The sequence below is a fragment of the Pristiophorus japonicus genome, chromosome 3, assembly GCF_044704955.1.
Source record: "Pristiophorus japonicus isolate sPriJap1 chromosome 3, sPriJap1.hap1, whole genome shotgun sequence".
Lineage (NCBI taxonomy): Eukaryota > Metazoa > Chordata > Chondrichthyes > Pristiophoridae > Pristiophorus > Pristiophorus japonicus.
Window position 1 is genome coordinate 145,277,028 of NC_091979.1, and position 24,169 is coordinate 145,301,196.

At 46.1% G+C, this 24,169-nt stretch overlaps 1 protein-coding gene across 1 annotated transcript in view; it reads right to left on the reverse strand.

Moving 5' to 3' along the window:
* Positions 1 to 24,169, reverse strand: part of tmeff2a (transmembrane protein with EGF-like and two follistatin-like domains 2a) — a 100,914-nt gene that overhangs the window by 23,419 nt on the left and 53,326 nt on the right. The gene's annotated exons all lie outside the window — the stretch shown is intronic.

A 24,169-nucleotide genomic window follows, 5' to 3' on the forward strand; every position in this document is an offset into this window, starting at 1 on the left:
TCTCAGACAAGACAGGCTCCGGTAGAACTACTCATTATCAGTTGCAAAATTTACCAACAATCCTTTGCAGGAATATACATCATGGCAACCCATATCCCCTAAATAAGTGAGCACAGAATATTCTGACAAGAAGAAGAAATAGCTGAGTAGCATTCACTGTAATTACCTGGAAAGTCAGAATGAATGCACCGCACTGCAGTATATTACAACAATTGAAGGGCCACAGAGGAATATGTAATTTAAAACTATGTGAAAGAGCACTTAAACTGGAAATATTTCAAACTAAACAGATTATTCCATCCAGAAATACCATTCTTTGTCAAAAATATGTGTTAAATAAGTTTAAACGAAGATTTCATTTGCAATAAGCAGATTCAAAAGAAGGTACTGGGAGACCTTAACATGTAACTGGACTTTGAATGATAAATTGCTGGTGTAATCAGCTACAACATATGCTATTACTGCATGCATATACCACGCATTATTACATTATTTTTACTTTATATGGAGCTGGGCTATGGTCAGGGTGATCCTAGAGGTTATATTCTGAATTACCTTAAATATGACTGAATCTAGGTAGCTCGAATGGTTCAGTTGTTCTCTGCACTTCCCACTATGGAAATGAGCAATGCAGATCTGGAAGGTCCAAGGTTTGATTCCAGTCTATGCCAAGCTAGTGGATTTATTTAGATATGCAAATTGTTCCTGGATTCAAGGGCAGACATTGAAGCACAAGAAGGTAGAGGATAAACTGAGCAAATATACACTAGTCTAACACCAGTTAAAAACCAACTTGCATTTATATAGCACATCCTCGGGATATCCCAAAATGCTTCACAGCCAACAAATTACCTTTGAAGTGTAGTCACTGTTGTAATGTAAGGAAACATGGCAGCTAATTTGCTCACAGCAAGTGTCTACATACAACAATGAGAAAAAACTCACATTCATTTGTCACTCAAGTGTTGGTTGAGGGATAAATGTTGGACAGGACACTGGAAAAACTTCTCTGCACTTCCTAGAATAGTGCCATGATATATTTTATGCCCACTTGGGAGAGCAGGCACAGCATCAGTTGAGCATCTTAACCAGGGCACAGCACCTCCAACAGTCCAGCACTCACTCAGCACTGCACTGAAGTGTCGGCCTAGATTATATTCTCACATCTCTGGACTGGAAGTGAACCCACAATCTTCTGACTCAGTCAGGAGCGATGTTTGACTTGCTGGAGCTCTGTGCAACAGTTCGGTTTGGGACCCTTACATGTGTTGGTGCAGGTAGGTAATACCATTTAAAAAGGTAGTAATATTTTTTGGTTTTATAAATAAAGGTATATAGAGTACAAGTGTAAAATGATTACTTGTACAAGGCAATGGTTATGTCAGAGTCTGTGCAGTTTGTGGTGCCCCATTATAGAAAGGACATTAAAGCCATAGGGGCTGAAATTGTCCCCTCTATAAAAGGTCCATTACCGCCTCTAAGAGGTGGGAATGGAGCGGAGAGGCCTTACCGACCGGGGGCAGAAGGATCGGCCAACCCTTCCGAAATTGTCCCCGGGACAGAAGCAGCGGCAACGGGTTTCCGCACCGCCCGTTTTCCTGCAACGACCCTCTTTCTGACTTTCGTGGGAAATTGACTCGTGCGGATTTGCCCCGCGGGAGCGGCGCTGCTGCCGGTCGGTGCCAGTGACAGCTTTCCCCAACGGGAAGCTGTATGTGGGTGGGCGGCATGTCCGCCCTTAAAGGGGAGGTCATACTGCTGGCGACACCATATTATTTTTTATTGTTGGCTGGCTGCCAAGTCAGGCCCACAATTATGCACACGGGTTCGGCCGGGCCGCCAGCAGGCAGCCTGGCACCTTCTCTTGGGTGCCGAGCCGTTGGCCCAGCTGAAACCCTCCCTAGTGGCCCAGTGGACCTAACTAAAAACTTTTCAGAGCTCGCAACAGAAGGGGAGGGTCATTCTGACGCCATCAGCGATGCACTGACGTCATCAGTGCGGTGCTGATGACTCGGAGCGATGGCCAATCCGACCCGCCTGCACTTCCGCCCTGCTGACGACCCCACATCTGCCCCACTCCAAAAAATAACAAAGCGCTGAATTTCCCCGATTGTCCACCTTGGGTCGGACCGAACACTTGAAAAACGGAAGGTGTGCCCCGTTTGTGGCGGAGGGCAATTTTGGCCCCATAGTGTGTGTACAGTGAAGTTTCAGAGGATGATACTAAGGTTGGGAAATTATAGTCATGAAGAGAGAGACTTACCATTCTGGGACTATTTCCCATGGAATAAAGAAGGTTAAGAAGAGAAAGTTTTAAAAAAAGTATATGAAGGGTTTTAATTAGGTGAATAGGGAAATACATATGTATTTTAGTTGGGGAGTCACTAAGAGAGTGAGGAGAGCAGTTAGGAGAAATTTCTTCAACAAAAATTTGTTATAGCATGGCAGTTTTGCCAAAGGGATTAGTTAAGGCAGAAACCATTGCATCTTTGAAAGGATAAGTAGACAAATACATGAAGCGAGAGACTAAGGAGTACGACAGCAATTTTCCTGACCTCGGCAGGTCCGTGGTGGATTGGTGGCGGGTAGCGGCCTCGCTGCTGACTCTATCCCGACCTCCGACATGACTTTCCCTTAATGGGGTTTGTTAAGCCCGCCCAATGAGGTTCCCGGCCAATTGAAGGAAGTGGGTCTGATGACGTCATTTGATGAGCATCATCAGGTGGTTTCTTTAAAGGGACCGTGCACAAATTTCCTTTGTGATTTATGCTGTCAGTGTTCTACAGCACTGAGCTGCTACCAACACTGACGAGGCTGCACTTAGGCTCTCCCATGACTCCCTCCATATGCTTATGGAGGGAGTCACAACAGACAGCAAGGTTCTCTTCCCTTCCAATGAGCAGAAGAGACCTCCCCAGGACATCAATGCAACCTGGTTGCACATTGCACAGGAGGGCACAAGCAGAGATATCGTCAGGAGGACCAGGCTGCAGTGGAGCAAACCTTTCAATGATCTCAGTGGATCACAAACCATTACTGCAAAAGGCACACTGAATCTCATCCTGCTGTGCCACTTATCACATCTCCATCAATCTGCCTTCCCAACTCTACTCCTGCACATCCTCACTCACACCAGCTTACTTTGCACCTCCACCCATCCCTCTCTATCTACATTATCAGTTCCCCATTTCACTAGCCACCCCTCACCCTAGTGCAATCATACCAACTAACAACACACAAGGGCAAGCACTTGTGTGTTTTAGCTAATGTTCATGTGAATTTTCTGTTAATGTGCTGTCAAACATTGAAATCTTTATTTTAAACACTGCTTTATTGGACAGATTTGTGTGCATCTTTGGAAGTGGCTTAGTGAGTTGCAGTGAATGTACAGACATAATGGCACCCCCTGCAATGCTGATGAGTGTGAAAGGAATGGCTTAGGCATTGTAGAAATGCTTTAAGTTGTTGGTGTGGAATGGTGCCAGACTGGCGCATCATGTGGCAACCAGGGTGTGCAGCACCACGTAATGTAAATCTGGCCATTGTGAGGCTATCCCTGACAGCAATGTGGTTGGGTGCTGATGCCCTCTGTCTTGTGCAGCATCAGTTGATTGCGAAGAAGGTTGGTGTTGTTGGTGATGCTGGTGTTGCAGCTGATCGTGGTCAGATTCTGAGGACCAAGGTGAGACAGTATAAACCGTACCCATTCTGATGTAATGGATGGCAGGTGAACTTGAGCTGACAGAAGCAATCTGTCAATGATGAGAGAGGTTGTTCCAATGAGGTGACATTGGAAACAGAGTTTGCTCCAAACACTTCCATCTTGCATAATGCTCAATCTGTCTTTGAAATGCAGTAAGCAACAGCTTCTGAACTTGGAAAGTAAACAGCTGTGAGGTGAGAGCTTTGATAGCACATTTCAAGCTGTCAAGTAATGAGATGATTCCATGGCCATTCAACTCCTGCCCAGCTAAACAGACGTGATCCCCGAGCAGCATGGATCCCATTGGCGAGCTGGTAAATTCTAAAGGTGAGCTCAAAATAGTTATTAATCCTCTGTTAACAAGGTGATAATGACCTGAATTGCCTCCCCACCGCTGCGTTTCAGGTCTGCTCAGCACTGACAGACTCGACATTTGGTAAAGGCGCATGGCAGCGGGTTGACACTGGGGTACCGAACAGCTATCAATAAAAAACACTTCCCACCCTATCCGCCATCGATTGCGCCTACTGACCCCTGGAAATTTCCTCCCTATTGCCCTGGCACAGACTTGGTGGGTCAAATCTTCCCAGCTCTGTGATTGCGGGTTTGGATGCGGGCTGCTGTCAAAATGGCCCTAATTGACAGGGGGCGGAAGTCCGCTCTGAACCCGCCTCAGTGTCAGTTTCTCAACTGTTGGGTCTACCTGTGTATCACAGACCCAACATCAAGCGGCGGGCCAGTTAATTAGGGTAGATAACAGGTAGTGGAATGCTACATAAGAGGATTAAAAGCAGGTACTTGCAATTTTAGCAACCTTTTGACGAGTTTGTCGTCCCTCGGGGAACACGCCAGGTAAGTGTGTCGGGTTTTCCATTACTCTCCATTACTTTGACTAGTTGACAGTTGCAAAAGTGGTATAAAAGCTACCATTTCACAGCTGTTCACTTTCCAATATCAGAAACTGAAGCCTTCAGGATTCAGAAGATACTTTTGAGCTGTATGCAGTTTGGAAATGTTTGCAGTGAACTCTCTACTCACTGTCACCTCCTTGGAACAACCTCTCTCCCCATTGACTGATCGCTTCTGTCATCTCAACCTCACCTGCCATCTATTTCAGCAGCATTGGTGCCCTTGAAAAATTCTAAGCTTGGTCCTCAGAATCCCACCACGATCAGCTCCAACATCACTAAACACACCAGCATCACCAACAACAACATAACCTTCTCTGCAATCAACTGATTCTGCACAGGACACAGGGCATCAGCACCCGACCACATTGCTGTCCGGGAGGCCATGGATGGCTTCACCATGGCATATTTACTTCACTTGATGATGTACACCCTGGCTGCCACATGCTGTGCCAGCTTGGCACCACCCCACACCAGCTCCATAAAGCAGCCCTGCAATGCCCAAGCCATTCCTTTCACATTCATGACCATTGCGGGGGGTATCATTATATCTCACCATTCACTACATATCACTAAGCCACTTCCAAAGGTGCCCACAAATCTGTCCAAGAATGCAAAGTGTTGAAAATAAAGATTTTAATGTTTGCCAACACATCAACATAAACTTTACATGAACATTGGCTAAAGGACCTAAGTGCCTACCCTTGTATGTTGTTAGTTGGTATGATTGGACAAGGATGAGGGTGAGTGTGAGGGGTGGCTAGTGCAATGAGGAACTGATAATGTAGATTGAGAGGGAGAGATAGGTGGAGGTGCAAGGTAAGTTGGTGTGTGTAAGAATGTGCAGAGATAGAGTAGGGAAGGCAGAGTGATGGGGATATGATGAGTCGCACAGCAGGATGAGGTGGAGTGTGGACTTTGCAGTAACATTTCGTGATCTACAAAGATCATTGAAAGTTTGCACCACTGCAGCCAGGTCCTTCTGATGACATCCCTGCTTGTGCTCTCCTGTGCAATGTGCAACCAGGTTGCGTTGGGCTCCTGTAGAGGTCTCTTCCGCCCACTGGAAGGGAAGAAAACATCACTGTGTGTTGTGACTCTCTCCATAAGCATATGGAGGGAGTCATGGGAGAGTCTAAGTGCAACCATGCACCTCTATGCAGTGCTCGTCAGTGTTTGTAGCAGCTCAGTGCTGTTGAACACTGACAGCATAAATCTCAAAGGATATTTGCACATGGTCCCTTTAAGGAAAACGGCTGATGACGCTCATCAAATAACATCATCAGACCCGCTTCCTGTTGATTGTTGGGGACCTCGCAGGGCGGGCTTAACTATGATCGGAAGATTGCTTCCAGAGGACGGGATGGTGCTGGAAGCGGGTTTCCCACACTCCACCAATGCTGGCCGCCCGGTCTCGTGAAATCGCGGCCAAGTACTGGTACTAGCACTATAATTGGTCCCATCAGTCTTAAACTAGGAAGGAGAGAGAGAACAAATCAACCTGGATTCCCACTCTTGATTACTATCCAGTGTGTGTGTGAATGTTGGATGAGAACAGTTACTTTCTGGGCTCTTGCCTGAAGCACTTTCACTTGAGTGAGGGGTAGTTGGCATTCCTCTTAATCGCTTGATTGCAATGAGCGACCCAGAGCCCCGACATGTGCCGTACTGTCTCCCAAAGTGTGAGATATCAACTATTCGATGTTTATTTGCCTTGCCTTACTTTTTACCCCTTTTTCACTGCTTTCTTAATGAAAATGAAATAAACACATTCTAGTTTTCCATTCAACTTATGTGCAGCTTGGGATTTCCCCTTGCTGCTTTAGGAATAATTTTGAAAACTGGAAACTGTTTGTGACTGGAAAAGTTTTGCTCTGCGTGGGAAATCTGATAGAAATCCCTGAATGACAATTCTTGTTCCATTTTATTTATATATTTTTATATTACTTAAGTTCTTCAACCCTTCACAGCAATGAAATCTTTGTTGACTTAGTTTAAGTGCTTGCAAGCACTGCCCAGCGCATGTTGGAATTTCTTGATAAGTGCTGCCGGCAGCACCAGCTTATAAATTACCTATCCAACGTGGAATTTACCCAAATCATAACAACGCTTTTCCCATCAATCAGTATGGTCAACATTTTAAAAAGAAAACTTACTGCTGAGCCTTGCAAGCACCCCGATCTTCAGCTCAGACTGAATTGTGGGCACACTACAAGAAGAAACCTTTTTTGCTATATATAATTATCAAAGCCACAGTCCACGTTATAATCACCCATTCTTTGTAGCAGTGGCAGCTTCGACTCTTTGCAACACACCAACAACAATGTCACTGAAGACTTTGTCAAAAAATAAAGATAGAACAAAAATAATTCATTGGTTGTGAAGCTCTTTGGAATATTCTGAAGATGTAAACAGGTGCTATATAAATGCTGACTGCCCTTCTGCATCTAAATTAATCACTAATTTAATTTTGAATAATATGGATTCTAAGAGTTTGTCCATAACTGACACTGGAGACCAATTAGTCCATCTGACCTGGAGAGGAGGATGATTGCAGGGCTCAGTAAGTTTGTTCTATTTCTAAAATTTCAACCAATACTGTGACTGCAAAGATTTTATGTTGGCCTGGATTTTGCTGCAGTAATAACGGCAAGGCTAACAGTCCTCACTGTTATTACAGGGTAAATCTGACAGCAACTTCTGATGTCAGCACATGTGCAGTTAAACATGAAATTCCAGAAGTTATTGTCAAAGATACCCTGCTTCTCCACAGGGTGTGCTATTGTCACCCTCGCTGATAGATTCAACATTGAAATGACTGCAGTGGCATGAACTTGCTGTATTTGCCCAATAGTTCTGTACTAAAAACAGCTGAAAAAGTTAGGGCTGTTGCATTCAGGAGTGAGTGAGTGAGTTTTTAATGGCGTACTAAGTGATAATTACTGATGAACAACCTCTCTGGCCCTGAAAATTTTATTTTGCAAGTGTGGAGTCTCATTTCCTCAGAAGAAAATTAATGTTGGAGACTTAAAAAAAAGTACATTTTTAAAATTTATTTCTGCTGTCTTTTATCTCTCCCTCTTAATCTCATCTGTGTTCCCCAATATTTATTTTGCTTCCTGTACATGATTTCAATCTAATTTATATTTCCTGCTTTATACTTCCTGGTTTGGACTCAGCGTGTCTCAGTGAGGATTCTTCAATCTGATTGGTTGAAAAGCCTCGCTGTTTCTTGCCATGTTCACAGACACCCCACTAAAACAGATGCCGAATTAGTGGAAATCTCATCCACGACCCCACGAAAAGTCTGTGGGCAGTTGTCAATGAGGTGAATAGCGAGTGCCGTTCCTTTGCTGCTGAGAGCAAATTCCAAGCCGTTATTTTTCTAGAGATTACACGGGGCAATTCTATGAGTCCACACTGCTGTTGGGAAAATTGACATCGACGTCACATATCAGAATTTCAGGAATGTGCTCGGTAATGCTTGTCCAAATTTCCAATCTTCACTGCTGGTGGGTAAAGCAGTTGCCAGCAGCATAGACTTGTAAACTTACTCCTGATATGTTTAAGGGAAAATCACACATTATCTATCAGTTTCTCAAGTGCAGCTTGCAATGTCCACTTTCTCAGATCAATCGATCGATTGAGGCTTTTTAACTATAATTTTCAAATGACTCCTGTGGCCAAAAGCAGGACATTGAGACCCTGGCACGATGGCTAACTCAATGTCATTTAAATACATGGGGCTAGAACCTCCAATTTTTTTTGCATGCTTAATGCCCACTTAACGCCCATTTTACCGCTGAAATGATGTAGAATGCCCATATATCGGCCATTTTGGCACAAAATAGAAGCCGACGGGCATTTTTAGGAAACTTATCACCGAGCGTTACTTTCCCCATGTGCTTAACGGTGGGAAAAAATATTACCGCCCGCCCACTTTTTTTGGGTGGAATCATCAGAATCGGCAAAATCAACGGCCACAATATTGCCCAGCGTTACTTTCCGCTCGGAATTAATGCCGTGATTCAATAATACCGCCCGCTCACTTTTTTTTGTTGTAAAGAGCAAATTTGGTGAAACTAACGCCCTGGAGATCGCCCACCGTCACTTTCACCACCTCACACACATATCGCCCACAATATCGCTCGCCAAAAAAATGCCGAGAAAAAGTGGAACTTTTCTGAATGAACACCAGCGGTGTGGATACCATTTTTTAAAATCGCAGGTCGCTTCATTCAAAAGGATGCTTAAACTTCGGGGGAGTTTGCATTGACTCTGGAGTTCTTCTCAGGTGAAGTGACCATCTCAACTGACATATTTTCTGACTCTGAACTTTTGGGGGCTTTACTCTCGGTGTATTTTAGTGAGGAAATCATTGCTTCTGATCAATCACTATTATACTTTCATTGCAATGGGGCCAGCCATTTCTCAGCCTGCATCGATTAACATGCAGATGCTGCAGAGTGCAGATGGCTCAATGTGTGATGCACATCATTATGTCCCCAATTTAAGATGTTCAAGAATGAGGAGGGCCAGACCATACACACCCTGCACATACAAGGAAAAGAGGTCTTACCTCGACATCTACGACCACACCTGCCTTCGGAGACTGCACTTCCACAAGGTGGTGATCAATGAAATATGTGAGCTCATCAGTGCAGCCTGCCATCAGGACATCAGTGTCGGTCGAGGTCAAGGTCACCGCGGCACTGTCTTTCTACACGTCCGGTTCCTTTCGGGCCTCCGCGGTCAAGATTTCCCCTTTATCTCACCATGCAACCCATCGCTGCATTCGACAGGTCACGGAGGCCCTTTACACGAGAAGGATGGACTTTATCAGCTTCAACATGACCATGGAGGCTCAGACTGACAGGGCTGGAGCATTCGACCGCATTACTAAGTTCCCCAGGGTGCAGGGAGCTATACAGTGCACTCACATCACAATGCGGCCACCTTCTCAAGACCCGGAGTGTTTTCGTAACAGAAAAGGATTTCACTCCCTGAAGGTCCAACTAGTTGTCGACCACAACCAGATCATACTGGCAGTGAATGCGAAATGTCCGGGCACCTTCGATGAGGCTCACATCCTGCGTGAGAACGCTGTCTCTGACATCTTTAAGAGTCAGCCACAAGGACAAGAATGGATGCTTGGTGATAACAGATATGGCTAAGCCAACTGGCTGATGACACCGCCCCCCCCACCGCATGACACCCACACCGAGGCTGAGAAGCGATACAATCGGAGCCACAGAGACATACGCAATGTGGTCCAGAAAACAATAACTGTGCTTAAGCAGCGCTTCAGATATCTGGACCACTCGGGAGGGGAGCTACAATACAACCCTGAGCAAGTAGGCAAATTCATGGTCGTGTGCTCGATGCTGCACAACCTGGCTATCAGGAGGGGCCAAGAATTGCCAGAAGGCACTGATGCTCCACCGCAGGAGAGAGAAGAAGAGGACGACAAGGGGCTGGACGATGACCTAGGGCCAGGCAATCAGGCTGGCTATGCAGCCATGCCCACGCCCCCCTCCAGACCACGGAAAAGGGCCCATGGTGGCTACGTAGCTGCAAGACTCTTACGTGAGGAGCTAATATCTGAACGATTTGCCTGAAAGAACGTTGATGTGAGTGACAACGCTGACACACTGCTGTGTGTGTGCAGCTCAGACACCAATGGTGCCCATCACCTTGGTGCCAGTTAAAGTTTATGTTGATTGAAGTTAAGATGTATTTAACCCTTTCATGTTAAGGAAACATCAATGTATACCAGTCCAGCGATCTGAGACAATGCAAAACAAGGTTATGTTCAATTAAAAAAAAATTAGACCAACATTGATCTGAAATCATAAGTATCACAGGCAATAACACCTAACCCCTGCCTACACCCCACTTTTTCCACCATTGACAGCAATCAAATGTTCAACATGTCCAGCAACACAGAATACAAAGGCAAAGCAGGAGGGTGGTTCCCAGCTCCCATACATTGCAACAAATTGCATACACCCAGATGGAGATATAACACAGCCATCACCTGCGGACATGCACCTCACTTTCCTTTCCCCCTCCCCTTCATCTCCCCACTTCTACCCCTTTCCCTCCTCGATCCACGGCACCTGGTCGAGGAGCTCCTCAGGCGGTGCCTCATTGGGGGGGATGGTTTCACGGGTACGGGAGCGGGGGGTGCTGAGGAGACAATATTCTCTAATGCAGAAGCAGGATCTTGGTCCTTGCTCTCATCTGTCGTTCGCAGTGGTGGTGCAGAACCTAGGGGTGGAGTGCCGTCCTCTGGGATAACTGGGATGCCTGTTCCAGCAGTGTTCTTCGCTATCGCATCCAGGGCCTCCACCACCCATGGAATGTACTCGATCATGGTGGCCAGCTGTCGGGATATGCCCCCCAATGCTTCGAGGAGCTGGTCACCAATGTTTACAGTCCTCCTGGACAACTGTACCATCTTTCTGCTCTCATGTGGCGCTCATGGACCAGACCTGCCACATCCACGAGGCCTCTGCGGGATCGGCGCCGTCCTGGAGACAAATGGGGTGCCCTGTGGCGAGGTGCTTGTGGCCAGTACCTCTAGAGTGGAGGCGGGAATGACCGGAGGATCACTAGATGGCCTTGGGGTGGAATGGCTTCTGGAGCGTGGCAATGCAGGTTCCTCAAAGTCTGCGCTCTCATCCTTGGAGAACAGAACCAGTGGATTGACAGGCAAGAATTGGAGCTCCTCAGCACCAGATGCAGGATCGTCCAGAGAGTTGGGCCCGGGGCCTCCACCTTCTGGCCTCTGTGGTCTTGCCTGGGGCCGCACTGCTGGCTGAGCTGCAAAACACAAATTAGGTTATTAGAGAAGGGGGTGCTAGGGTCACAAGGTGAGTCCAGCACTACACACAGCATATGCACGACAAAAGCTCCACCACTATCAAAATCATCACAGACATCACATTTCATGACCATCAACACATTAGCATTGCAATGATTTTCATTCGGCCAGCATTATTTCTATGACAATTTTCGAAATCATCTATCATATATGACTGGTCGGATATGAGTGGGTGTGGCATCTATTGACTTTACATTACACAATGGTGTAAGCTTTACTCACATGGCATCACTTCAGGTTCTGCAGATGCTTCCGTGGCTGTCCGGATGTGCTCCCCCACGAGTGCGAGCACACGCTCCTCCATGTCAGTGATGTCGCTAGGGACTGGTGGCTCCCCCACCCATTCGCCTCTGCATGGACCTCATCATCGATAGCTTCTTCTGTGAAAGGTGACAGGACGACATGGCATGAGATCATTGCATGATATCATTGCAAGGTACTGTTACAGAGACTGATACAACACATAACCGACAGATGTAATCATGATTATTATGAAAATGATCATTCTTTACCTAAAGACGTGCACCGTGACAGCAGGCTTTGAGTACAACTATCCCGGTAAAAGTGAAAGACCTAACATCTGATGATAGTCACTCATGGCACTTACAAATCAAATTATATAAATACATTAAGTACATGTAAATCAATGTAATACTTACTCTTGCGGATCCCACAAGGTCATTCCATCGTTTGCGGCATTGGTTGTCCTTACGAACCTCGTTGGTCACTAACGAGACCACCTCTGCTATCTTGGTCTATATCTTCTGGTAGGCCTTTGGGTGGGCTTCCCATGTCCTCCCTGTGTCAAATTACCCCAGCGTAACTTGACTTTGTGCAGGAAGGAAACATTTGCCTCATCCGAGAACCTCTTGGCTCTTTTGCGCCCTCCAATGTGCTCCTCTCCCGCCTCATTGCTCTTTCCAGCGTCAGTCTCCACAGCGTGCTGTGATGCCTCCTCCCCTCCCTCCATTATAGGCCAAATTCAGACAAATATGTGGCTGGTAACAGCTAATTTTTCTTTCCCTACTTGCTGTGAAGCTCTAAAGTCTCCCTCCTTCCTCCCAAAGCAGCCACACCACACCCAGATACGCCTTCACTCCCTTTGATCTCCCTGTCTCTCTGTCTACCTCTTCTGTGTATGTTATGATGACCCTTGACCTCCTGAATTGCGGGAATCAAGCGTTGCCATGCCATTGTTAAGGACGGTGACACTTTACGGCAGAAGGTCAGCGGGATTTAACGCTACTGCTCATTTCATATCGCTCGCGGTAACGCCCATTTTAAAAAATGGAGATTAGGTGCTATGAGAATGGGCGAGAAGCTGGCAATCTGAAAACTCATTTTTACCGTCCATGCCAGAAGTAACGCCCATTGTTGGGTGATAAGCACAAAAGTGGAAAATCTAGCCCATAGTCTCCTGCTGTGGATGCAACACTTGAGACGTATGATAAGCAGTACCAGTGAAACATATGCCAGCATGAGTCAGATATTTTAGGGCAAAAACTTAAAACTGCTCTGGGGTGAAATCATCCGATGTGATGATAGTAATTTGATACTCTTGTATAAAATTCCTTTATCTGCTATTTTCATGAAAATGTGGGTTAACTTCCCCATTAAAATAGAAGCCAGAAACATGTTAACATGTTCGTGTGCTAATATCATAATGTATGATTTCACCCCACAGATTCTTTAATAAACACATTATAATCTTAAAGCATGAGTCTTACCATTAGTATTCCAATTACAAAAGAGGCAGTAATGCTCTCATAATGGCTCAGCAATTTTATACAAAAAGCATCTGACCCACAGAGACCAAGAAAGTCACAGATTTGATTCTAGGTCTGTGTTGGGTTAGCTGATCTAAGACACAGTAGGGGTGGGCATACTACAATTGGCCTCAGAGCCGCTGGTTAAGGGAAAGTGATCTATGCTCGAAGTACATGGGCCTCTGAAATCGACAGAGGACAGGTTTGGACTCAGTTGCAAAGACCCCTATGGTAGAATAGGCTGCCAATAACTGCTACAAAGTTCAAAGTTCACAGTTGAAGAGTAGCCACTTGCGTAACTAGCACCCATTAAACCAGCGAAGGGTCAATGACTTCAGCAGATGAAAGGAAGGAAAAAATTGGCGAGAAAGAGAGGTTAATAAAAAAGGCAATATGAAACTTCTAATACTTCCCCCTTTGTGTCACTGACCTCTGCCACATGCTGTAGAGTGCCACCAAATAGAGACCAGACCCCTACCAATGGGAAGGAACATCTGGAAATTTCCTCCTGGCCACTGCAAGCTGCCCATCAATTCTGACCACCATTGGTGAAATCTTGGGAGCTTTTGAAGGTTCTTTTATGTTTATTCAGGGTTATAATGCCAACCAACCTTTGTGGGCTGTTCCCCTACACTTACAGTATCTTGTGCCTCCAGTATATTATCCATTGGAGGTCCATTCAGAAAATGAAGATCTGGGGGCCGAAATTACTCACCGTCCAAAAAGAGTCGCACCTACCGCTCTTGAAGTGCTCCGGTCACCCTAATGCATGGGATGGCCTAACCGTCAAAATTCAACACTTGGGGGGGTTTTTTTGAAGTGGGACGGCAGTGGTTTCATCATCGGGGCAGAAGTGGAGGCCGGGTAGCCATCACAAGTGGAGTGGAAGTGGGGGCGGGGCGGAGTAGCCGATGCTAGAAGTTATCAGCGCCATGCTGATGATGTCATCGCGCTGATGAGTCACAACGTCCCTCCCCATCAGTTAAAGGGGAGGGCCACTGCGAACTCTGCAGCCACTTTAATGGCAAACATTGGACCACCGGGGAAGGTTTTGGCCGGGCCAGCGGCCTGACACCCAAGAGGAGGTGCCAGGCTGCCTGTTGGTGGCACAGCTGTGCCACCAAGCCACAGAGAGTGTATTGACAGCAAAAGCTGTCGGGGGTGTCATGTATTTAACTGTCATTGTAACCCATGTATAAACTGACCACTAGGTGGTGAACCTGTGGGAGCCACTCCCAACCTGGACTTACATAGAAACATAGAAACATAGAAAATAGGTGCAGGAGTAGGCCATTCGGCTCTTCTAGCCTGCACCGCCATTCAATGAGTTCATGGCTGAACATGCAACTTCAGTACCCCATTCCTGCTTTCTCACCATACCCCTTGATTCCCCTAGTAGTAAGGACTACATCTAACTCCTTTTTGAATATATTTAGTGAATTGGCCTCAACAACTTTCTGTGGTAGAGAATTCCACAGGTTCACCACTCTCTGGGTGAAGAAATTCCTCCTCATCTCAGTCCTAAATGGCTTCCCCCTTATCCTTAGACTGTGTCCCCTGGTTCTGGACTTCCCCAACATTGGGAACATTCTTTCAGGTATAAAAGGGGAAGCTCCACCCACCTTCATCATTTCAGTGCTGGCGAATAAAGGTTACTGGTCACAGAGTGACCTTCTCTTAAGTATGGGCCTCGTGTGCATTTATACTGTATAGTAAGGACATATTATTGGTGACGAGAAACTAGGATTTAAACCATGCGAGCATGGCCACTAGCAGCACAGAAGAGAGGTACTGTGTTGGTGATGATTGGGCCGATTTTATTGAGAGACTACAGCAAAGTTTCGTCACTAAGGAATGGCTGGGGCAGGATTCAGTCGACAAACGCAGGGCTCATCTCCTGACGGTTTGTGGATCCAGGATGTACTCCCTGATGAAGCACCTTCTAGCGCCAGAGAAGCCGGCGGACAAGACTTTTGAAGAGCTCAGTAAGTTGATCGGGGAACACTTTAAACCGGCGAGCAGCATGCACATAGCGAGACATCGATTTTACACGCACCGGCGACGAGAAGGGCAAAGCGTTCCAGACTTTGTGGCAGATCTCCGGCGACTGGCGAGCCTATGTAAGTTCCCAGATGCATGCAGAGTGGAGATGCTGCAAGACTCTTTTATTGAGGGCATCGGGCACGCTGGGGTTTTCAGGAAACTGACTGAGACCAAAGACTTGACCCTGGAAACAGTGGCTTTGATGGCCCAGACATTTATCCCAGGGGAGGAAAAGACCAGAATAATGTTTGACAAAATCTTGGTTTAAATGCAGCAAATGGACAGGGAGTCAACATTGTTAATGCGGCACACAGTTCTCCAGGCAGACAAGGGCAATTGGACATGCCCGAGCATGTAGTTGAACCCAAAGGGGAAATTCAACAGAGACAATGGCTAGCTGAATGGCGATTCAGGCCATTGCAAGGGACAATGCGGCCAGTAATGGGGCCATCAACACCTGTTAATGGTGCGCTTAACGACAGTTACAGAGACAGTCAGAGACGATCGACTGGTAATGCATCTTTTGTTTCCAACAACTGCTCATGTTGGAGATGTGGAGGCAAACACACAGCCAGAGCTTGCAGGTATCAGCAATATACCTGCAGAAACTGCAATGTCAGCGGTCACTTGGTGCGTATGTGCAGGAAGCCTGTAGCCAGGTTGATGTACAAGGAGGACGGGGACGATGTAAGCCCTACGAGGCCAAATGGACACTGGGGGAAATCGCTGGAAGCTGAAGTTCAGCGAGTTCATGTGGAGCACATATACAGTTCATACACCAGGACGCCACCGATAATGATGAAAGTGCTCCTCAATGGCATCCCAGTATCAATGGAGCTAGACACAGAGGCCAGCCAGTCCCTGATGAGTATCAAACAGTTCGACAAGTTGTGGGCGTCCAAGGCCAGGAGGCCAAAATTATTGCCAATTGACGCACAGCTACGGACATATACAAAGGAGATCATTCCAGTGCTAGGCAGCGCCACGGTAGTCGTGACCCACAAAGATTCAGAGAACAGGTTGCCACTTTGGGGGACGGTCCCGTACTGCTGGGGAGGAGTTGGCTGGCTGTCATGAACTGGAAATGGGACGATGTCAATGCAATTTCTTCTGTGGAGCGAATATCATGCTCACAGGTCCTGGACAAATTTGACTCACTATTTCAACCCAGCACTTTCATGGGGACCAAGCTAGTGATTCACATAGACCCGGACGCCAGGCCAGTACACCACAAGGCCAGAGCGGTGCCGTATGTGATGCGGGAAAAGATAGAATGTGAATTGGACCGCCTGCTGAGGGAAGGCATCATCTCGCCAGTCGAATTCAGTGACTGGGCGAGCCCAATTGTGCCAGTGCTCAAGGCGGATGGGTCGGTCAGGATATGTGGTCACCATCAATCGGGTGTCACTCCAAGACCAGTACCCGCTACCGAGAGCGGAGGACTTCTTTGCGACGCTATCAGGTGGCAAACTTTTTTCAAAATTGGACCTGACCTCAGCTTACATGACCCAGGAGCTGGCGAGTGAGTTGAAGAAGCTGACCACCATCACGACACACAAGGAGTTGTTTGAGTACAACAGATGTCCGTTTGGGATTCGCTCGGCTGCCGCAATCTTTCAATGAAATATGGAAAGCCTCCTCAAGTCGATTCCAAGAACAGTGGTTTCTCAATACGACATTCTCATCACGGGTTGTGATACTGAAGAACACCTCTGCAACCTGGAGGAGGTGCTACGCAGACTGGACTGGGTAGGTCTGCGACTGAAAAACGCGAAGTGCGTCTTCTGAGCTCCAGAGGTAGAATTCCTGGGGATGAGGGTAGCAGCAGATGGGATCAGACCTACTGCGTCCAAAACAGAACCGATCCAGAGAGCACCCAGACCCCATAACACGACGGAGCTGCGTTCGTTCCTGGGGCTCCTGAACTATTTTGGTAACTTTCTTCCCAAATTGAGCACGCTGTTAGAGCCGCTACACGTGCTCCTATGCAAAGGTCGTGAATGGGTCTGGGGGGAACAGCCAGGAAAGAGCTTTTGATAGAGCACGAAATTTGTTATGCTCCAATAATCTTTTAACGCTATATGACCCATGTAAGAAACTCGTTTTAACGTGCGACGCATCGTCCTATGGGATCGGGTGTGTTAATGCCAAGTGTCAGTTACAGCCTGAAGCTTATGCCTCCAGAAGTCTGTCCCAGGCAGAACGGGGCTACGGGATGGTAGAAAAGGAAGCACTTGCATGTGTATATGCTGTAAAAAAAATGCACTAGTACCTGTTTGGCAGGAAATTTGAGCTGGAGACAGATCACAAACCCCTAATGTCCCTTTTGGCTGACAACAAGGCCATAAATGCAAATGCATCGGCCCGCATACAGAGGTGGGCACTCACGTTAGCCGCCTATGACTATACAATTCGGCACAGACCGGGCACTGAAAACTGCGCCGATGCACTCAGCAGGCTCCCACTAGCCACCACCAAGGGGGCAACCGAGCATGCTGCTGAGATGGTCATGGCTGTTGAAGCTTTCGAAAGCGAAGGCTCACCAATGACAGCACGTCAGATTAAAGTCTGGACAAATAGAGACCCGCTACTGTCTTTAGTCAAGAAATGTGTCCTGAATGGGGACTGGGCAGCCACGTATGGGGCATGCTCTTTGGAAATCAAACCATTTCACAGGCACAAGGATGAACTCTCGATTCAGGCCGACTGCCTACTGTGGGGAAACCAAGTAGTCATGCCCCAGGTGGGCAGAGAGATGTTCATCAGAGAACTCCACAATGAGCACCCAGGCATTGTCATGATGAAGGCAACTGCCAGGTGACACGTTTGGTGGCCAGGGATAGATGTAGACCTGGAACTTTGTGTTCGCAGGTGCAACACGTGCGTCCAGCTGGGCAATGCGCCTAGGGAAGCCCCCCTTAGCCCCTGGCCCGCCAAGCCATGGTCACGCATCCATGTGGACTACGCAGGTCCTTTCATGAGAAAAATGTTTTTGGTTGTAGTAGACGCCGACTCCAAATGGATCGAGTGTAACATTCTCAATTCAAGCATATCCTCTGCCACGGTAGAAAGTCTACGGGCAATGTTCGCCGCCCATGGTCTACCGGACGTCTTGGTCAGCGACAATGGCCCGTGCTTTACAAGCATTGAATTCCAGGACTTCGTGGCAGGAAATGGTATCAACCATGTCAGAACGGCACCGTTCAAGCTGGCCTCAAACAGCCAGGCGGAAAGGGCAGTGCAGATAATCAAACAGGGGATGCTCAGAATCCAAGGAGGTTCCCTACAAAGCCGCTTATCACGCCTCCTGTTGGCCAATAGATCCCGACCACACTCACTCACAGGGATCCCACCCGCAGAGCTGCTAATGAAAAGGATGCTCAAAACCAGGTTATCCCTTATACACCCCACCATGAAATAAATTGTTGAGAGCAGGCGCCAGTCACAATGTGACTACCATGATGGGAATGAGAGGGCGCAATGTATTGATGTCAATGACCCAGTCTTTGTCCTCAACTACGCTGCAGGGCCTAAATGGCTCGCAGGCACTGTGATTGCCAAAGAGGGGAATAGGATTCTGGTAGTTAAACTTACCAATGGACAAATCTGCCGCAAACACGTGGATCAAACAAAAAGGAGGTTCTGCAACTCCACAGTAGAAGCAGAGGAAGAACACGATGTAGAGTTCACTCCTCCACAGGTGACCGAACACCAGAACCAAGTGGAGGAGAGCCCAGTCACTGTGGGCAGTCCGGACAGGCCTGAGGCACCGCAAACAGCAGACACTCAGGCCAGCGCCCAACAACCGGAGCCCCAACTCAGGCGCTCTACAAGGGAGCATAAACCACCAGAGACTTAACCTGTGATCCCAATAAGACTTTGTGGGGGAGGTGATGTCACGTATTTAACGGTCATTATAACCCATGTATAAACTGACCTAAGTTGTACACCGTGAGAACACTGACCACAAGGTGGTGAACTTGTGGGAGACACTCCCAACCTGGACTTTCAGGTAAAATGGGGAAGCTCCACCCACCTTCATCACTTCAGTGCTGGTGAATAAAGCTTACTGGTCACAGAGTGACCTTTTCTCAAGTATGGGCCTCCTGTACATTTATACTGTATAGTAAGGACATAGTAGGGGGCACCAACCGGTGGTGGCGCCGCTCCCACAGGGCAATTCCAGGAAAGGGGCAATCGGTAAGGGGTCAGTGCGTGCAAGACATGGTGGGAAAATGGGCGGAGCTGTCTCCTACACTGCTCCAAACCTGATGAAGGGCAATTAAAAAAATGGCGGTCCCTCTGCATCGACCCGTGGCCGCCTCTTTATAGAAAGGGCCAATTTCGGCTCCCTGGTTTCTATTTACCAAATTGTTCATTTCCAATTAGCCAAGGTACACAATAGTATAATGATTCGTTTCCTTTTCTTTAATTCAAAAAATAAATTAGAAGAAAAAAATCAACACAGACCAAAAACAAATGCTGAGATTGTCGAGCCCATTATATGTGCTTGTGTTGTAACAAAATTGGGCATCATGAAGCAAGGACAGGTATACACTGAACTGCCCAACACATTAACGAGGCCCACTGTGTAAGGCAGTAATACTGGTGAAGATCGAGAGACCCAGGAAAAGTGAGTATTTGATGTCATCGACGAAATAAAGTCTAATAAGTTCACCTTTGGCAGTGCCAATTGAATGTGCTGGACCTACAATTCAGGAGTTGATGGCATTTCAGTAATGTAAAAAATGCCTCGAGTCATCAGTAGAAATCCAACCAATGTGCTTAAGCGAGATTGTCATTTCAACTGGGTTTGTTAATTCAGCTCATAAACATCATCAGGCTCAGTAACCCCCTGAAAGCCAGGTTTTCTGATAAGGGTTCATCAAAACTTACTGTTGATTAGATTATTCTCAATATTGCAATTTTTTAATGTTAAGACGATGTTTGAATTTCTATGGGGATTCTCAGCATCTTCTGAAGTTATGGCAGAGGATCAGACAAACCCCCATGGAAATTCTATCCCTCCAAGTATAACCTTAAAATCAAGAAAGTTTTATTTCCGTCTTTTGTTGTTCTTTCTAATTCAGCATAAAAAATCAGTAGAAAAAAAAACAGAACAAAAGAATTAGGATTTAAATGTTAATCATGATTGTTTTCAACAGTCATAGGATCATAGGAACAGGTGTAAGCCATTCACCACCCCCCCCCCCCCCCAAGCTTGTTCCACCACTCAATTAGATCTTGGCTTATTGGTATCTTAACTCCATCTCCCACCTTGGTGCCATAACCCTTAATACCCTTGCCTAAAAAATAAATCAATTTCAGTTTCGAAATGTTCAATTGACTTGGCCTCAACAGCTTTTTGGGGGAAGAGAGTTCCAGATTTCCACTATCCTTTGTGTGAAGTGCCTCAGGACATCACGCTTGGAGAGTCTAGCTCTAATTTTAAGGTTATGTCCCCTTCTTTTAGAAACATAGAAAATAGGTGCAGGAGTCAGCCATTCGAGTCTGCACCACCATTCAATAAGATCATGGCTGATCATTCACCTCAGTATCCCATTCCTGCTTTCTCTCCATATCCCTTGATCTCTTTAGCCGTAAGGGCCATATCTAACTCCCTCTTGAATATATCTAACAAACTGGCATCAACAACTCTCTGCTGTACAGAATTCCACAGGTTAACAACATTCTGAGTGAAGAACTTTCTCCTCATCTCTGTCCTAAATGGCTGAGCCCTTATCCTTCGATTGTGACCCCTGGTTCTAGACTTCCCCAACATCGGGAGCATTCTTCCTGCATCTAGCCTATCCAGTCCCGTCAGAATTTTATATATTTCTATGAGATCCCCTCTCATTCTTCTAAACTCCAGTGAAGACAGGCCCAGTCAATCCAGTCTCTCCTCATATGTCAGTCCTACCATCCCGGGAATCAATCTGGTGAACCTTCGCTGTACTCCCTCAATAGCAAGAATGTCCTTCCTCAAATTAGGAGACCAAAACTGAACACAATATTCCAGGTGAGGCCTCTCCAAGGCCCTGTACAACTGCAGTAAAACCTCCCTGCTCCTATACTCAAATCCCATAGCTATGAAGGCCAACATGCCATTTGCCTTCTTTACCGCCTGCTGTACCTGCATGCCAACTTTCAATGACTGATGAACCATGACACCCAGGTCTCATTGCACCTTCCCTTTTACTAATCTGCCGCCATTCAGATAATATTCTGCCTTCATGTTTTTGCCACCAAAGTGGATAACCTCACATTTATTCACATTATACTGCATCTGCCATGTATTTGCCCATTCACCTAACCTGTCCACATCACATTGCAGCCTCTTAGCATCCTCCTCACAGCTCACACCGCCACACAGCTTAGTGTCATCTGCAAACTTGGAGAAATTCCTTCATATAAATCATTGATGTATATTGTAAATAGCTTGGTCCCAGCACTGAGCCCTGCGGCACCCCACTAGTCACTGCCTGCCATTCTGAAAAGGGATTTTTGGCTCTCTATATAACCCATCAATACTTTTAATCCCCTTAAATACCTCAATTAGATCATCCCTTAATCTATGTTCAAGGGAATACTAACCTAGTCTGTGCAATCTGTACTCATAATTTAACCCTTTAGCCCCAGTACCATTCTTGTAAATCTGCACTGCACTCTCCAAGGCCAATATATCGTTCCTGAGGTGTGGTGCTTGAACTGAATGCAGTACTCCAGCTGGGGTCTAATCAGAGCGTTATACAACAGTTGCATAACTTCTACCCCTTTTGTATTCTAGCCCACGAGATAAAGGCCAACATTCCATTAGCCTTTTTAATTATTGTATTTTAAACTGATGGTGAGAATTGGGAGAGCTTTAGAAAACAGCAAAGGATGATCAAAAAATTGATAAAAGGAGAGAAAATAGAATGAGAGTAAACTAGCAAGAAATACAAAAACAGATTAAAAGAGCTTCTACAAGTATGTAAAAAGGAAGAGAGTAGCAAAAGTAAACGGTCTCTTAGTGGCTGAGGAAGGTTAAATTATATTGGGGAAAAAGGAAATGGCAGAGACTTCAAACAAATATTTTGTATCTGTCTTCACAGTAGAAGACAGAAAAAGTATACCAAAAATAGTGGGGAACCAAGGGGCTAAATGACAGTGAGGAACTTAAAATAATGAATATCAATAGAGAAACTACTTGAGAAACTAATGGGACTAAGAGGCAACAAATCCCCTGGACCTGATGGCCATTACAACAGTGACGACACTCAAAGTACTTCATTGGCTGTAAAGCGCTTTGAGACGTCCGGTGGTCATGAAATATGAATGCAAGTCTATCTTATATCCTAGGGTTGAATGTAATATCTCCAAGTTTGCAGATGACACTAAGCTGGGTGGCAGTGTGAGCTGTGAGGAGGATGCTAAGAGGCTTCAGGGTGACTTGGACAGGTTAGGTGAGTGGGCAAATACATGGCAGATGCGGTATAATGTGAGGTTATCTACTTTGGTGGTAAAAACAGGAAGGCAGATTATTATCTGAATGGTGACAGATTAGTAAAAGGGGAGGTGCAATGAGACCTAGGTGTCATGGTACATCAGTCATTGAAAGTTAGTATACAGGTACAGCAGGCAGTGAAGAAGGCAAACAGCATGTTGGCCTTTATAGCAAGAGGATTTGAGTATAAGAGCAGGGAGGTCTTACTGCAGTTGTACAGGGCCTTGGTGAGGCCTCACCTAGAATATTGTGTTCAGTTTTGGTCTCCTAATCTGCGGAAGGATGTTCTTGCTATTGAGGGAGTGCAGCGAAGGTTCACCAGATTGATTCCTTGGATGACAGGACTGACATATTAAGACTGGATCGACTAGTCTTATATTCAATGGAATTTAGAAGAATGACAGGGAATCTCATCGAAACATATAAAATTCTGACGAGATTGGACAAGTTAGATGCAGGAAGAATGTTCCCGATTTTGGTGAAGTCCAGAACCAGGGGTCACAGTCTAAGGATAAGGGGTAAGCCATTTATGACAGAGATGAGGAGAAACTTTTTCACTCAGAGAGTTGTGAGCATGTGGAATTCTCTACCACATTAAGTTGTTGAGGCCAGTTCATTAGATAGATTCAAAAGGGAGTTAGATGTGGCCCTTACGGCTAAAGGGATCAAGGGGTATAGAGAAAACGCAGGAATGGGGTACTGAAGTGCATAATCAGCCATGATCATTTGAATGGCGGTGCAGGCTCGAAGGGGGCTGAATGGCCTACTCTTGCACCTATTTTCTATGTTTCTATATTTCTGAAAGAGGTGGCTGCAGAGATAGTGGATGCATTGGTTATAATCTTCCAAAATTTCATAGATTCAGGAACCTAGCGGATTGAAAGTTAACAAATACAACCCCATTATTCATGAAAGGAGGGAGAGGGAAAGCAGGGAATTACATGCCAGTTAGCTTGACATCAATCACCTTAAATGCTGGAATTCACTATTAAGGAACTGGTAACAAGGTAAAATCATAATATGGTTAAGCAGAGTCAACATGTTTTAATGAAAGTTAAATTGTGTTTGACACATTTATTAGAGTATTTTGAGGATGTAACTAGTAGGGTTGATAAAGGGGAACCAGTAAATGCAGAATATTTGGATTTCCAAAAGGCATTTGATAAGGTGCCACATAAAAGGTTGTTAAAACAAGATAAGGGTACATGGGGTTGGGGGTAATGTATTAGCATGGATTAAGGATTGGTTAACAGACAGAAAACAGAACATGGATAAAGGGGTCATTTTCAGATTGCCACGCGGACGCTGTCGGAAGCCTTCAGAATGGCCCCTAAGTTCCAGGTTTCCATGGAATTTGTGATCTGTCAAGTTTCGCTT